The 17,582-nt window shown below is 25.4% G+C and overlaps 1 protein-coding gene across 7 annotated transcripts in view; it reads right to left on the reverse strand.

Moving 5' to 3' along the window:
* LOC129614815 (probable serine/threonine-protein kinase DDB_G0282963) overlaps positions 1-17,582 on the reverse strand; it is a 52,343-nt gene that overhangs the window by 18,816 nt on the left and 15,945 nt on the right. The window lies entirely within an intron of this gene.

A 17,582-nucleotide genomic window follows, 5' to 3' on the forward strand; every position in this document is an offset into this window, starting at 1 on the left:
GTCGCTATACGAAATATAATTTTATAAGCCTCAAAACGAATTCACCATCTTCTTAACGATATTTTCAGAGTTATCAGTAAATTGTAAAAATTCGACACTTCCGATCAGATACTTCAGTAAGATCATTCTTGCTTCTCTTTATAGAGGCATGATTTTGGTGACTTTAATGTCTCTTAACGTGTTTATCCGCATTCTATGACTTCACATTTCATTAGAGCTTTGGACACCAGAGCTTAACATCAGAGCTTTGGACACTCTGTATACGTACGTACGTAATATAAGATCTCTAAATGTTAAATTATTCGAAATCAATTCTTTTAGATCTTTTAAATACATAGAAATATATACAGAAAAATATACAGAAAATTGAAATAAAAAAACAAACAGATTTTTTGATATATATTGTTGTAAAACAATTTTTTAACTAATCGAAAAAAAATTGAAATCAAATTAAAAAATCTCAACACAGAAATATTATAATGGTAGAAAAATAACAAAAAAATAAAGCAATAAATAAAAAAATAAATTTGAACCAGGACATTCTAACAAACATTCAACATTTTCATGGTGAACCAATTTTTTTTTTTTTTTTACATTTAAATTATAAATTTAAATTCCTTTCGAATTAATGTGTATAAAATATTTTTGCTATTTTATTTTTTTTTTCTTATTTTTTATATCTTTTGTCTTATACATAATAAAAGTTAAGAATTGGAAAAAAAAATTTATAATATCTTTGAATAAAGATAATTTGCTCCAATTTTAATAATCATTTTGAATAATTTTAGAATTTTTCAATATTTTCAAACCCACTATTGTGAATTTTTTTTTTCTCTTATTCTCTTATATTTTTTCTTACATTTCTGTATGACTCAGAACTTTTTTAATATTTATACGTACATATAGAACAATATTGAATATTTTTTATTTTATTTCTCTTAATATGCGTTGTTATTGTTATACATATATGTACTATTATGTAAAAGTGTATATGATATTTCATTATTGTATATCAGATATAAATTGTGTATATTATAAAAGTTTTAAATTGAATATTGAATAAACTTTGACTTTCAATTTTTTTTTTAATATAGATCCAGTAGACATGGGTCTACAAACAGTGTTATACAACATACTGTTATATATGATAAGTAATGTATGGTCTGTTATAAGAGAAACCAGCTGTTCATTTCTTTTATTTAAAAAAACAAAAAAAAAAGATAAAAGTAAAATAAAAATAATAAATAAAATGATTTTAACATTTTTGATTTAAGTTCTGTTCTTTGACTTTGGCATTTTATTATATATTTCTTTCGTTTTATTTTTATTTCACTCCTCCTTGTATAATAGTGATTTGATTTTATTTTCGATTGTATTTCGATTATATTTTTTAACTGTTTTATTTCTTGTAATGTGTTCTTTTGATTTAAAATTTAAAAATAAAAAAAATTTTTACTGAAAAATCATGTATTCTATTAACCAATAATTTAAGACTGAGAGAATTAAGTTTAATTTTTAATCTCTTTCGATCTGATGCCGATTGGCGACCGTTATTGTCAATAACTGATAGTAAATAAAATAAATAAAATGAGATTTAGAACCATAGCGATTTCGACTTTGAGCAAGCCTCCAATCATTTTTGAATTCAAATTTGATTCAAACTTTGACCTATTCGACTCCCATTTCTTAATCGACTATATAGCTACCAGTCTCCGTTAATACTCCTTGATTTCGACTCTCTTACTCCGACTTCATGGTTTTGACTACTCGACTACCGCTCTCTGATTTAAACTCTACAACTCCGACTCTTTGGCTCCGACTCTGACTCTTCGACTCTTTTACTACACTTTCATGGTTTTGACTCCTAGACTACGGCTCTCTGATTCAAGCTTTACTACTCCGATTCTTCGACTCTAAAATCTATATTATCTCCAGTTCTATATAAGAATGAGTTTGTGTAAAAATATAGAAATCAAATTCTGGTATATATACAATATAACATTTAAATTATGTAATTGTATAAATAAATTTTTATTTATTCTATTTCTGAACATAAGCATTTACTATATATACATATCTACTTGATGTAATGTATATTTACTTCATGTGCTATATGTACTTACATATAGCATATGTACGTACATATGCTATATATATACATATGTACGTACATATGCTATATATATACATAAGTACGTACATATAGCACATTTTATATAATTTTAAAAACATATGTTTTCATCCGTTATTTCATGATCATGATATTGTTATTCTCTTATATTTAATTATATAAACATATATATATATAATGAAATATGCACATTTCATATATAGATGTACAAATACAATTATACTCATATTCAATTTATTACTTTTATTTCATTTGTGTATATTGAATATTATTTTATGTGCAACAAAATAGGAAATTCATATTTAAATCGTTTCTTATATTTGCAAAATACAATTTTAAAACAATCGCATTAAATGACCCCGTCACTAGGTAATTATTCAAAAAAAATAAAAAGTAAATAATAGTAAAAAATAAAAATTTTGATCTTATTTTTAACTACGATCATAATAAAATATAGGTAAGGCATACATTATTGCCTTTTATTATTCATATTTAACATGATTTCTCTTCAATTTCATACATATATAGAAGTGCAACGAAAAAAGCGAAAATATATATGTATATATATATATATATACAATAAACATATATGTATATATACTCGTGGATATTCACATGAAGAAATAAACATTAAAAATAATTTATTGATAGCAAACATTTTTAAAGACAACTAAATGGTTTCAAAATCTATTCAAAAAAAAAAATAAACCATTTAATTGACTCTCTCTCTCTCTCTTTCTTTCTACACAAAAAATATTGTACATTTGAATAATAATCTTAAAAGGAAGTACATCCATATACACATCAATACATATATATACATATACATTACATGTAATAGAATTCAAAATGGATTAACAAAAAGGATTACACATAAAAGGGAAAAAGTAAAAATCAATATTGTTATACAAAAAGATGAAAATAATATAAAATATTTATGGTAAATGCCATCATAATTCAAAACAATGGTTAACTTTCAATAAATTTTATTTAAAATTGTAATGCAAAACTAAAAAAAAAAAATTATAGCTTTGGAAAGAAAGTGTTACCACATATATACCAAATATAAAGTGAAATTAAAAAAAAAAGTTCAATAAATTGGGTGGAATAAAAATAATCCAATTTCAATGGTTAATTCAAAAAATATTATAGTTGTGAGGAAATCTTGCGCTATTTTCTAATTACATACTTCCAAGGGCAAGACCAACAATTAAAAGAAATACTGACACAATGGACAAATAAAACTATTGGAGAATAAAGAATGGTAAAAATTCTGTAGTAAAAATTATAGTTCAAAATAAGTACTCAACTAGATCCATATCAATAATTACCTGCAAACTATATGCAAAATCTTTTGGCATATAGAAGAATTAGTATAACACTGACTTGTGGGTACTGGCACCGAAGAGCCAGTAAGTGTGCACATGAAAAGAAAGAGATGGCCATGGTAGGGGTACTTTGGGCGAAGGCCACCCAAAACAATTCGTCGATAGGCTCTAGAATGGGGCAAACAGAGAAAACGCAGAGTAGGAAGACCTCGAACACCACGAAGAACAATAAAAAAAAACATATCAAGAATAGTGGCAAAACATACACACAAGGAAGGCTGCTAACTAACAATAAAATGCAATGGAAAAGCTATGTGGAAACCCTATAATCCCAAAAAAAATTGCAGTGTTTCTCTTTGTATTTAATCAAAACTTAAACATATTATAATTCTTATACATTAGACTACCGAATATCAGAGTTCATCCCGGATATTAATTTATTAAATTAAAAATAAAAATTTAATTAATTACCATTAAAGGCAAATCATTGACGTATACAAGGAATATAAATAGCAATTAATTAATATTTGAATTATAATTTAAAAATATATGGTAACACTTATACATGCATATATCGTAAATCTTTATCGATTACGATTACACCATAATATAGTGCATTTTACTCTGATTTTTATTACCATAAGCACAATCGATAAATTGTACTCGTTTAATACTAAACTGTTATAAAGAATAATGAAATGTTTGGCTTATGAAGTTTTTGAAAATTTAAATTTCTCGAAATGATTTTAAAACAAAAAAAAAAGAAAAAATTGACTGGGTCACAAAAAAGGTTGAAATTTTTTCTTTTCCTATTTTTTTCTTACTTCTTTAGTTTAACTACAAAAATTTTTGTTTAAGGGTTTTTCATATATAAAATTTGTTATGATTTTCGATCGCCTTATATTCAATTTAGATCACAATGGAAATTCATTTTTATGTAATATATGAGTAGAAGGAGTGATACATATACATACATACATACATACCTACTTGCATTGTGATATTGAAATTTTTCAATTGTATTTTTGTTCCTGATTTCGACTTTAATATTATATTGAAAAATTTGTAAGTCTGTAAGCTTTTTTTTTTCGTGAACTCATTCTATATTGTACAACAGTTCGTTCTTTATATTAAAATTGACATTCTATTTAGATTTATTGGTACCTATGCCTTTAATGCTATTGGGCAGACACACACACACATACCATACTAGTCTAACAAAATGATTTTGTAGGAAGAAAAATTACAATTTTTGTTTTTATATTTCTTCATTTTTTTTAATTTTTTTTTTTTGTCTTTGAATCTAGGTCAAAAAGAATAAAATATATGGGTAAGAATGAGAAAAAATTACTTTTTTCTTTTCTATTTTTAAGAGAAAAATCGAATAATAGGAAAAAATAAACTGATAAATAAAAAATAATAAGAAAAAACACAAAAAAAAAAATTAAAGTATAACTGCTTTTTGATTAATTTGACGTTCTGCACGATTTATCTATTCAATTAAATTAGCAATATAACAATTTAACTTTAAGAAGTAACACAAAAAAATTAAAAACTAAAAACTGTTAAATAACGTTCAATAAAATAGGGAAAACTCAAAATGATTTTATATAGTTGAACAGGTCATCTCTTAAAAACTTAATTTACAAAATAAAAAAAATTTCAATAAAATTATGCAAATTAAATGGAATTAAATAAGCTCCCCCTACGGTGATTTTTGTAAACTATTTAAAATTTTAATGTTGTAAAGCTATAAAAAGTATAAATTTTGACAGTTTTTCATTTTCATATTGACAGTAATTTTGTATGATTTAAAACTATGAAATATTATTGACAGTTTGTATGATTTAAGGGTTCAGACAGAAAAACAATTTTTAGCTTTTTGATTGCTTACATTTGATTCCTAAGTATATATTCAAAAGCGCACTCTACTGGCATCTGTATGATCGCATTCAATAGTCAATAGTTTTGCATTTTTTGTAACAATTTAATTGCAATTTTTAATTAACACACAATCGATTTGAATTGACGCAATAGTTTGGTCGCTTAAATATATGCGCTCAACGATTTTACAATCAAACAGTAATCATAAAAATAAAAATTGCATGTCTGCTTTAGTCTGAAATAAATTCTCTGAGCACGTTTCCAACAAATTTCTCTTATTGTCCCAATTATAATTATACATTTTTGAATAGTATCGAACAAATTAAATGTTGTTTGAATTAACTTGTTCAAACAATTATTTTGTGTGATGCAACATTAAAATATGTATATGTTTTAGGACGTACCTTCGTATTATAAATTAAAATCCAATCTTATAATACTCTTTCACAATATTATTTTATTTAACCGCATATTAACGTAAAATGGACACAATCAGTCAACCAAGTCTTATGCCAGTATTCTTGTGTATTGTAAAGGAATAAAATTTGTGGCAAGGTTCAAGTTCCTTTTCGTGTCGCGAACATTTTTTTTTTCATCAATCAATTGTCGTAATTTTTGTTTTCTATGTTTTTTTTTTTTTTGCCTGGATGAATATTAAATCAAAAATTCATCAAAAGAAATAAAATTCACGAAAAAATAAAAAAGAACTGAATTCATCAAAAAATCAAAAAACCGTGAATTGTTAAAATGTTTTTTTTTTTTTTTTGTGAATTGAAATTTTTCCAATACAGTGAAAAAAAATATTAAATATGAAATAATAAAAAGAAATTAAGAATCATGCTGAACCAAAAAAAAAAGAAAAAATCTTAAATTTAGATCATGGTAAAATACGCGACGAATACAAATCCAGGTTGCAATTGTGATACCAGAAGTTGTTATTTACCAAACCATGCCATAACCATGTCAAAAAGACAAAAAAAAAATTGAAAATGTAAATAGAATTTTTCTAAATGAAATTGCATGATAAATAAAAATTTTGTAAACTTAAATAAATAATTGCATATCTGCAGGCGATAATTATATGCAAAATTCTTTTTATTCCACAAAAGACCAATCAATTATAAAAGCAAAGAAAAATGTTCTTTTTTTTCATAAAAATTAGTGATCTGAATTATTTTTAAAGAATAATTTAATTTTTTTTTTCAGTTTTGTTAAAAAAATTTCATAATACTCGTATAATCAAAAATTTTGCAATTTTAAATTGTGAAAAATTGTACAAAATTTAGAAAATTTTAAATGAGTTTAATTTTTTTTAGCTTATCTTTTAAATTGATATTTCATGGACTGCAGAATCAACAATCATTCAAACTAACAATTGAATACATTTATACCTTGTTTATTAGAGTACAATTAAATTATTTTTTAAAGAGCTTTATGAAAATAAATTATATGAGCTTCAAAATAAGTTATTGAGCCACAAGTTTCAACTTGAGGCTCAATAATTCAAAAGAAGGCTTAAAAACGAAAATGTCACTAGGTGTTTTCTGTTCATTTGAAGGCATTCCATCACCTTGCTTCGAGAGTTCTGTTGGAGTCGAATGTGGGACACTCTGTATAGAAATATATTTCAAAAACTAATTAAATTATCAAATTACAATTATACAAAGAATGTTTTTTTGTTTATTTCATATAGCACACCTGTGATCACAAGACGTTCTTATTCAAGCATTTCATAGCATTTTTATAAATTAAATATTTGTTAATGAAAAACTTATGCGTATTTGTAGTGCCTAAGGTAATTACCACTTCATTTATAATATTGAATATATATCATAAAGAAGTTCTTGTTAACGTATTTAACTTGAGCTTTGGTAACAGATTTTATTTGCGTGTACAAGATCTATTTTTTTATTTTTAAGGTTTCCTGACAAATTGACACCGTCTCGCATTCACACTATAAAAGCCACTCCGTTTCGTCTTCTTTTAGGCAGACGCCACTCTCTACCTTGTTCATTCTTTTCAGATAGACCATTGAGAGGCAGTGTCACTAACCACTGTGAGTACACTAACCAATAGTCTCAACCTCTGAAGGGCCAAGTGTGTTCAGAGATCTAAATCGTTTTTGAGTGGGATAGGTCCGTTAAGTCAACTGTTCTATATGTATTATAATTTATGTATTCATTTTTGAAGCAATTAAAGTAAAGGTATCTTCTAATTAACGGGGAATAATATACTACTCGTATTATAATAATATAAATATTTGAATACCAAACTAAAATTTCTCATTAAATTAAGTAATGTTAAAAAATTTTTTTAATTGTTATTAATATTATATTTCTAATATTTTTATAGATTTTTGAATAATATGATGGTTGAACATTCAATAGATTTAGATTTATTTCAATGGCGCCGTGGCTTAGTTGGTTAAAGCGCCTGTCTAGTAAACAGGAGATCGTGAGTTCGAATCTCGCCGGGGCCTATTGTGTGATTTCTATTTTTTTTTTTATTATTTTTTAAGAGTTCTTGATTTTTTAAGAGTTCGCGTTTAAATAATTTTCTATTTTTTTAAATTTAAATACGTTTTATTTAAAATATTAATAAGAAATAACTCAAATTCAATTTAAAGACTGATGAAAACGGAAATTGAATAATCAAATAAATCTATCACTAATTCTAGTTTCCTAATTAAGTAAAACACATTCTTTAAGATTTAATGTAGTCATAGATTAAGAAAATTTTTTTGATCTATTCAAATTTATTTAATTATTGTTGAATTTTAACATGAGTCTACTTCAGTATTAAATGGCTTAACTATTTTTTAACTTAACAATAAATTAGCAAGATTATTTTTAAATAATTTTTATAGATTTTAAATTAATAACCAAATTGAATAACCCTCAATACAACAATAGATCGCTTTTAAATATTTTGGTACTTCATTTTTGGAATTTTACGCGTTTTGAAAATGTTTTGAAGAATTAAGCAATAATTTCTTAAAATTTATTGAACTATACAAATTAAAATCTAATAAAAATTCTGCAATTATTAAAACAAACTTTTAATAAACGATTTTATAATATTTTTCAATAATAGGTAATAAAATTAAATATTTTATGTGTTTCTTAGTAGAAATAATTATCGATTTTTTAACTAAATAATTAAAATTGAGGCGTAAATTCACCGTAAATTCATTTTGAGGATTATTTTTGATATGTGTATAATAGTTTAATAAATTATAACAATTAGTAATCTTCATCTATTTAAATAAATTTCTTTTTCACAAACTCTGTAGTTACTGTTTATATACATATACGACAAAATCTACGATATAATCTGTCGGTTTAAAGAAAAGTCGTATATGCAAAACTAGTTTGACATCAGACTTTGTTTGACGGAAAATAATAATAATATTTTCTATCAGATTTTTAAAAAATAAAATTACGACAATTTATTTTTTTTATGGTAGTTTTGAGTAGCGATAAACTGTATTTTGTTACGGTTATAAATGTCGTAACAAAATATTATAGCAGACAATTTCAATTTGATATGTAAATCAGAGTCATCAGAATTTATTTATGATTTAATCTTAGATTTTGTCGTATAAGTAAACAATACTCTATATTACCTCAGCGTAAGATTGTCGTAATATAATAAGTAATACAAAGTCTGTCATGTCAATGCGACTCTACACCGATGTACATTAAAAATCGAGAGAAATAAAATGAAATTTTAAATTCTTTGTGTTTTCTTTATTCTCCGGAATTAATTGTCATTTTATGATTTACTTTTGTTATTTTATGTTTGTATATACTCTTCTTTCATTAATAATTATGTCGTAATTAATGTATATACTCTTCTTTAATTAATAATTATGTCGTAATTAACAACTGTCCAAAATTTTTCTGCAATTAATGTTGATCAAGCGTACTTATACGTTGTTCATTATCAAAAAAATTGTCTTTAAAATTAAAAAAAAAAATTATTATTATTTTTGATCTTTTTTCCTTTTTTTTGTGTTTTTAATAAATTTAATCGAAATTTAGTGTTCAGGAAATTAAAAATAATTTTAAAAAATAAACAAATTTTTATAATTTCCTTATTGTTTACACACATAAGAGCATAAAAATATGACCGTACATTAAACGCAAACAAACACACGTTTTTTCGTAAAATTCGGAACGATTATTGTTTTATTTAATTTTTATTTTGTTTTTGATTTTCTGAATATTTTTAACACTGTTGGACATCTGACAGACAGAGCATAAAAAATCATTTCTGCGTCACTAATTAAAAAACTCATGAAGCACAGAAAAAAAAACGACCAAATCTTTCCATAAAAAATTATCAGCAAAAATGAAAAATTAAAACAAAAAAAAATTACTAAAAGCATATGGTAAATTTGAAGTTTTTTTTTTTATCTCCAGATTGGTATAGGTATGGTAGGTATAAATTAATTATATTTAAAGGGAAATCATAATCAGTTTCCTCAATTTCCTTAAGTTTTTTATAAGAGATCATGTGAAAGTTTACACAGAGAATTTTTAAGAATTTTTATTTTTTATGTGATCTTGAACCAAATTCTTTTGATTAACAATTTTCGGAAATAATTAAGTTTTATTATAAGTAGTCTGATGTTGTAGCTTTTATTACTAAAATCTCGGATTTAGAAAATTTTAAAACGATCTCATTATATCGAAAATTAACAAATTTTGAGTTGTCAATTAAGAATTTGTAAAAAGAAGGGATTTGAAATTTATTCTTATAAACTTTAAAATTGGGGAGAACAATTTCTCAAATAGCTCTAGAATTTTTATTAAAACGTTTAATGACAAGAGTAGACATAACAATAACTAAAACAATTAAAAATACTCTCAAATTTGATGAAAAGTACCCATTTTTCCCCTCTTTCGTGTCAATCTAATCAAAATGTACTAAAATTCCCGTATGTTTTCTCCTTTCTCGTATTTATAGTAATTTTACCATGAAATACTATGAATTCTTAATTACCCATTACCTCTTTCAACCTTAGAATATTAATGCTTATATCACGTAATTACCCTCCACTTTGCATCTTTAAATTAACAAAATTCATATAATTAGACTAATTTGAATAAATTTCAGTTTTTGAATCCCTTTTTATACCCGTACGAACGTATGTTCGAAGGGTATACTAAATTTGCCTTACCGTTTGTAACGCTAAGAAATAACGGTCTTAGATATAGACTTAAGTGTATGTTTTTGATCAGCGTCAAATTCTGAGTTGATTTAGCTTTGTCTGTCCGTCCGTCCGTCCGTCCGTCCCAACGATAACTCAAAAACTAATTGAGCTAAGTTCACCAAATTTTCACAAATGATTTATTGTACTAAGTGCCAGAACCCTATTTAAATTGGACAAGATCGGGGTACCGGTTCGGGTAGCTGCCATACAACTTCAAAATTTATTTAGCTATATCTCAGAAACTATAAAAGCTATGGTATTGAAATTTCACACAAATGAATATATTGATAGGGCCAATGTGTCTGATAAAAGTCGTTGAAATTACTTGGCTCCTTCTGGTACCTGCCATACAACTTCAAAAGTTATTTGTCTATATCTCAGGAACTATAAAAGTTATGGTATTGAACTTTCACATAAACGAATACATTAGTAAGGCCAATGTATCTCATAAAAGTCGTTGAAATTACTTGGCTCCTTCTGGTACCTGCCATACAACTTCAAAAGTTATTTGACTATATCTCAGAAACTATCAAAGCTATGGTATTGAACTTTCACACAAACGAATATATTAGTAGGGCCAATGTGTCTCATAAAAGTCGTTGAAATTACTTGGCTCCTTCTGGTACCTGCCATACAACTTCAAAAGTTATTTGACTATATCTCTGAAACTATAAAAGCTACGGTATTGAAATTTCACACAAGCGAATATATTAGTAGGGCCAATATGTCTGATAAAAGTCGTAGAAATTTCTTGGCTCTTTCTGGTAGCTGCCATACAACTTCAACAGTATTTTGGCACAGACAGTATTTTGAAAAACACATTGTACTGAAATTTTGCATAAATTAATATACGGCAACTCCATAGTCAGTTATGGCATCTTTATTCGCACATAGGATAACAAATTCGTACGGGTATCACAGAGTTGACAAGGTCAACTCTATTTTTTTCTCGTTCATTCTATTATCTCTTTATTATAATATCATACTCTCTTAACAAGATTACTTTTTCTTTTAATTTTCCAGAGATTTTGGCTTGGAGTACTTTTGCATAAAATAGCAGCCGTCAACACTTCAATTAGTCTATTAGTCTATTTCACAAAATGATTTCACAGGAGAGGATTTTGAAATATGCGTACAGAGTATAGAAAATTATAATTTTATAGTCTCAGAGATTATAATAATTTCGATAACACTTAATTATATACGATCATTTTCACATTAAGAATATTATTAAAGAATTTTTTTTTTAAACGCCTGACTTGTCAACAATATTTAAACTCCAAATATTAATACATTCATATATAGAAAATTTTTAATTTTCAAAATTCATAAATAATTTATAAAGGAAATAAACAAATTTCCGGGATTAAGATTTTATCAAAATCACCCGTGTCACATTTTCACTTAGGCGTTTCTTAAATTTTTTATTTTTTTTTTTATTTTATCTTGTGTACGTATATTTTTTTTGTCTCATTTAAAAAAGTTCATAAAGTTTATTTATTAAAATCAGTAAATATTTTAAAAATTATTATCTTAGCATTTTAATCTTTATAAATTCAATTTTTTATTTTTAAATACATACATACAAATATTCTTGTACTTACATGGCAAAAATGTATGTAGATTATATCTCTATAGGTATATATACCCAGTGAACCATATTATATTTTGAACTTATGTGGTGAATAAACATAAAGTTAAAAATATGAAAGGAAAACAAAAAACAAGTAGTCAATTTACATTTCATCTCCATTTTTCCATAATACAAAAATAAAAAATTCTACATTAACAAGACAAAACCTATACAAAATAACCTTTAAAGGTAATAAAACAAAAATCAAAATAAACAATAATAAAAAATATAATATCGTATATATCGCGCTGTATGCAAACCACAAAGTATAGCGATCAAAACTATAATAATGCAAATAACCCCCGTGTATACAAATATTTACCATATTTAGTTAAAAAAAAAAATTTTCAATAGAAAGGTGTTAAAGATTAAAATCTCTATGGACATTACAACAAATCGTTAATAAAAATTTTTTGTTTTTTGACTTAAAATATTTAAAAAATTTTTCCTATAAGAAGAACAACAAAAATATTATAACTGTCTTAAAAAAATTATCTCTCTCATTTAAAATTCTACATATTATAATATTCTAATGCTACTATCTAGGAAATTATAAAAATCACAATAGAAAAACATGATGAGAAAATGTACTCATAATGAGTAAATGTACTCATGTACGCATATAACAAATGAAAGTCATATATCTATATTGAGTTAAAGGTCTGTCAACCGAAAAGTGCTCAATGTCCGAATGTGAAGACAATATATACATGATAGTAAAGTGATAGTAATTTGAGAGTGTGATATATTGCCATCCTGTTAATAATATACGTTACATATAAACAAATTTGTTAAATAATAAAATTCTATTTACAATAGTTTAGCACAAAAATTTCTGTCATTTTCTCATTTTGTATAAGCTCTCTTTTTATGAAATATTACAGTGAGTGTTAGATAATAAGTATATATAGATATATTTAGTATACATAATAGTAATAAAATGATTTAGTAAACTGCGATGATATAAACCATTGTATATGCTTACAAAATGAGAATGTGTATCAAATGTGTATGAAATGTGTATGAAATATGACAGTAGTGGACAACAATTTTTAGTATGACATAGTATGGCACCATTCATGAAGTTAATAGAGGTAACGTCATATTTTGGGCCAACTATAAATCAAGATAAAACTAAGTATTTTGTTAAAATCAGGTTGTTAAAGGATACGCCTTCAAAAATGTGCCGCAATTTAAATATATTGGTGTTTATTATTTAAATAAAGAAGACTCTCCAGATCAGAAGAATGCTCAGAAAGAAGAAAAAGAAAGTATTACGTCATAGACACACTATATGTGGTATGTCAATTCTTGTTCTACTGAAATAATAAAAATTAATTTCCCACCACTGTTCCAAGTGGGTCTAACTAAAAAATAAGAAAAATAACAGAAAACTTTAAGATTAATTTGTTAAAATAATAATTTTGTGGTAATTAGTAACGAAATATGGTTATAAATTGTAAACCTTTTTTTTTTTTTTTTGAATGGACAATAAGTTTTTATGAATGTAGTTGTGCTTTTATTCTAGTTTTTAATATTCTTTGCTTATTGTGCTTTTCTTTAAGTTCTTTAAACGAGTTCAATATCCTCAAAAAGAGCGATGATCATTATTACCACCGACTATAAATATGAATTTATATTCTCTAGACCCTAGTAATATACTTATATATAGAAATTCAATGTTGTGTAAGAGGAAAAGAAAATTTCAAAGGAAATGGGAGGTTTCAATTAAAATTTCGTGGTATCTTTATTCAAGAAAAAATATTCTAAGTTATTAAACTAAAAATCTTTGAAGATTTTCTTATACCTATATGTATAGACCTATGTGTACAATATATTCCTGCTTTCTATTTATTGAACAAATCATTTTGATAATTTGAAACGCTTATACATACTTGTATAATAATTATAAGACACGATTTTAATTATTTTAAATTTTAAATAAAGTTATGTGTGGGTGTTAATAACCTTTAAAAAATAATTTTTTGAATTCTTTAATAAAAAAAACAATACCTTGTGATTATAAATTTAATCTTGAAATTTCATAGACAATAAAAACAATTTTTCCGAAATTGATGCTTAATTAAAATTTATAATTATTTTATTATAGGTGTTTGGCCATTATAATATTAAGCGGAACATTCGAAACGTTGGAATATTTGTTCTCTTTTCTAATCACAAAAATATACACCGAAAATTTCTTTAGAATTCCTTCAGTTATAAAACAAATAAATGATGTTATCAACAAAACGAATCAATGCAGAAGAATGGATTCGAACCAGATGCTTTTAAGACGAACGCTCTTTCAACTGAGATGTAGAGGTATGAGAAGGAATAAAAGACTGCTCCTTTTCGTTCAGAATTTAAAAATATAACATTTTTTTTGAAGTTGGAAATTTGGAATGATATTTGGGAGAATTCAAAAATAAAAAGAGATTTTTATTCTCTTTACAAGAAATTGGAGAGAAAATTTCCTTTGTTTATTTATTAAACTTAAAATTTATTAGATTGGTGCATTATAAATAGATAAGCAGAAGAATAGACTATAGATGAAATGAGACTAAAGGAAATGAAATTAAGGATAGCATGACCATATAGCAAATATATATGTTATTTACAGGCGGAGAGCTAACATTAAAAAAACTCTATTTTCCAGTTTCATTGAGCTTTAAGTGAGAAATACCTTTACTGTAGAGTGTAAACTATCGTGGCATAAAAAGGTTTGAAAATTCTCTGTTAATTAATTTTATACATTACTTTTTTATACTATACGACACTGTACAACAATATCATCCTAAAATTATTGCTTCTAAATTCTGTAGCAATCGAAAATATTAGAAACAAATAAAATTATTTTCGGTTGATCTTAAATGATTAAAAAAAAAAATCAAATATGAAATTGTTTTTAAAATTAAAAACAAATTTTTTTCTTATTTTTACTTAAAATTGCTAGATATAAAAAGTTTTAGAGTTGTAAATTTTAACGATAACAACACAAAAACAACAAAAACTGTAATAATAGAAATTATTTCTTTCATTTCAAATGTCACGATTCAAAAAAAAAGATTGGCACTTAAATAAACAGAAATAATAACAGAGAAGAAGAGAATTAGCAAAGAAAAAACAAAAACCAAATGAAAAAAAAAAATATTTTAAATGAATTGCAGATTGCATTCTTCTGCCATGTTGCAGCAAAATTAAATTTTTTATTTTAAAACCTCTAAACCTCTAATGCGGCGAACAATAATCGTGCAACATTTGGCAATCTTTCCTTCTCTCTCTCTCTCCGTCTTGTGCTTTTATTTTGTTACCAAACATAAAAATTGTGTCTTCTTCTTCTTTCTTCAATAATGTATTGGAGTTTTAAGTTCATACACTAAAACTAAAATATAATTCTGACATTGAATGCTAAAAAAACAATTTTCATTTTTACTAAAATTGTGAAAAATCAACTCACGATCAGAGAAAAACAAAAGCAGAAAACGAACCAAAAACAAAAGAGACAAATTTTCATGTGTCTGCGGTTAGGTCTTTATCATTTACTTTATATACGTTCAACAAAATAACCAGCATCATCAAAGTCAATCACCTATCTACCATACAAATAGTTTTTTAATTTAAATAATTTTTGTTTGTACTTTAAAAACATTAGAAAATTGCAAAAATTTTCACATCTTCAACAATTTGGCTCACATATATGCCGAAAGGAGTTTAAAATGCAGAAAACATAGCGGACATTTTGTAAGCTTGGAGACGTAATAAATCATGACTCTTTTTACATTTATAAACTTTTAAAATCCGAATTCTTAGCGCAAAATGAGCGAAAAGTTTGTTTCAGATAACGATTAATTGTTATTAAATATTTTCACTCTAATTTTGGGTATTTTTTTGCTTTCTTTAAAAAGAAAATGAGTGAATTTGAAAAATACTCTCACGATTACGAGAATTTTATTTGAGAGGAGTTCGGAGGAGAGGAAATTGATTAATCCATTTTAAAGTATACTCGTCGTGTTGCATAAAATTTTAATGAATGCAAGTGTGAAATTTCATGCAATTACTCTCACGTATGAGCACACATGTAATACTTATTCATTTTTCTCTCACCATTAAAAATTTGCGAGATCTTAGTAAGATCTCAAATCTTTTCATTCGAAAATTAAAAGTTTCGTTAAATTTGAGTGAAAATTGCACGGCCGTATTAAGTGATTTTTTGGAGGTTTTTGTCCTTATTTTCCAAATACACTTTTCGGAAACTACCTTCCGAGTATGTGAACCGGTTTATTAAAATTGGAAACCATTATTGATTAGAAATAACCCTTTGTTTTTCTATGTGAATTCAATTTAATTTTAATATTAAGTTATAAGCTATCACGTTAATTGTAAGCGATTTATAAGGTTACTTACTACAATATTTAGTATTTTGGTAATTTAGACAAATATATTAAAAAAAAGGGCAAACTACCAAACTTATAAGAGAAAACCAAAAATCAATAATGATATTTTACGGGTATATTGATGGTACAACAGCTATAACCAGCAAGTAAATCAACAACAACAACCATAAAAAGCAAATAAACGAAAAATTAAAAACAACATAATCTTAAGTTACAACAAGTTACAACATTACTTAACATGCATTTTAAATTACAACTATTTTTTTTTTTCTGTGTTCCTCCTCTCTCCCGGCTTCTCTTCTCTCCTACCTCCTCATTTCTATATGAAATGCCGTATAAAACAAGATCAATAATAAAAACTGTTCATCAGTAAAACGAAAAGAAAAAAGAGAGAGAAAAAAAAAAGAAAATAAATACAAGACCTTAGGGGTTGAGTGGGAGGCAAAATATTATTGTCAGTTGAGAAGAGTTAAAAAAAAACCCGAAAAAACAGAAAAAAAAAAATGTTAAAGGAAAAGAAAATGTTAATGTTTTATATAACCGCACTGAAATTTTGAACTTCTACTCCTATAATGTCTGCAGAATTGCAGCTGAATTCAAAAGGAACAGCTGAGATTTTTCTTCAATATTTTTCAATGATTGGCTGTTGTTGTTACTGTTCTCTTCATATATAGTGAATAAAGTTTCAATGCTATGATGATGACTTCTAAATAAACGGCACCTTGGCCTTGATTATATTCATATGAAGTAAAATAGAAAAAAAAAAGAAAAAATTTTTTTTTTCTCATTTCAGTTTTCATGTAGAAACTATGAAGCAATTGCAAGGAAGACTTTTGAATTCAAGAAGAAAAATTTTAATTTTGCTCGCATTTAAGTAAAAGAAGGACAGCAAAATTTTAAGTATAAGATGAAGAGAGAATGAAGAAGATAGAATTAAAATTGGATTTAAAGTTTTTTAGTTTTTATTTTGGTTGTCTTACCGCAACATGAACTG

The sequence above is a fragment of the Condylostylus longicornis genome, unplaced genomic scaffold, assembly GCF_029603195.1.
Source record: "Condylostylus longicornis isolate FDR11 unplaced genomic scaffold, ASM2960319v2 ptg000005l, whole genome shotgun sequence".
Taxonomy (NCBI): domain Eukaryota; kingdom Metazoa; phylum Arthropoda; class Insecta; order Diptera; family Dolichopodidae; genus Condylostylus; species Condylostylus longicornis.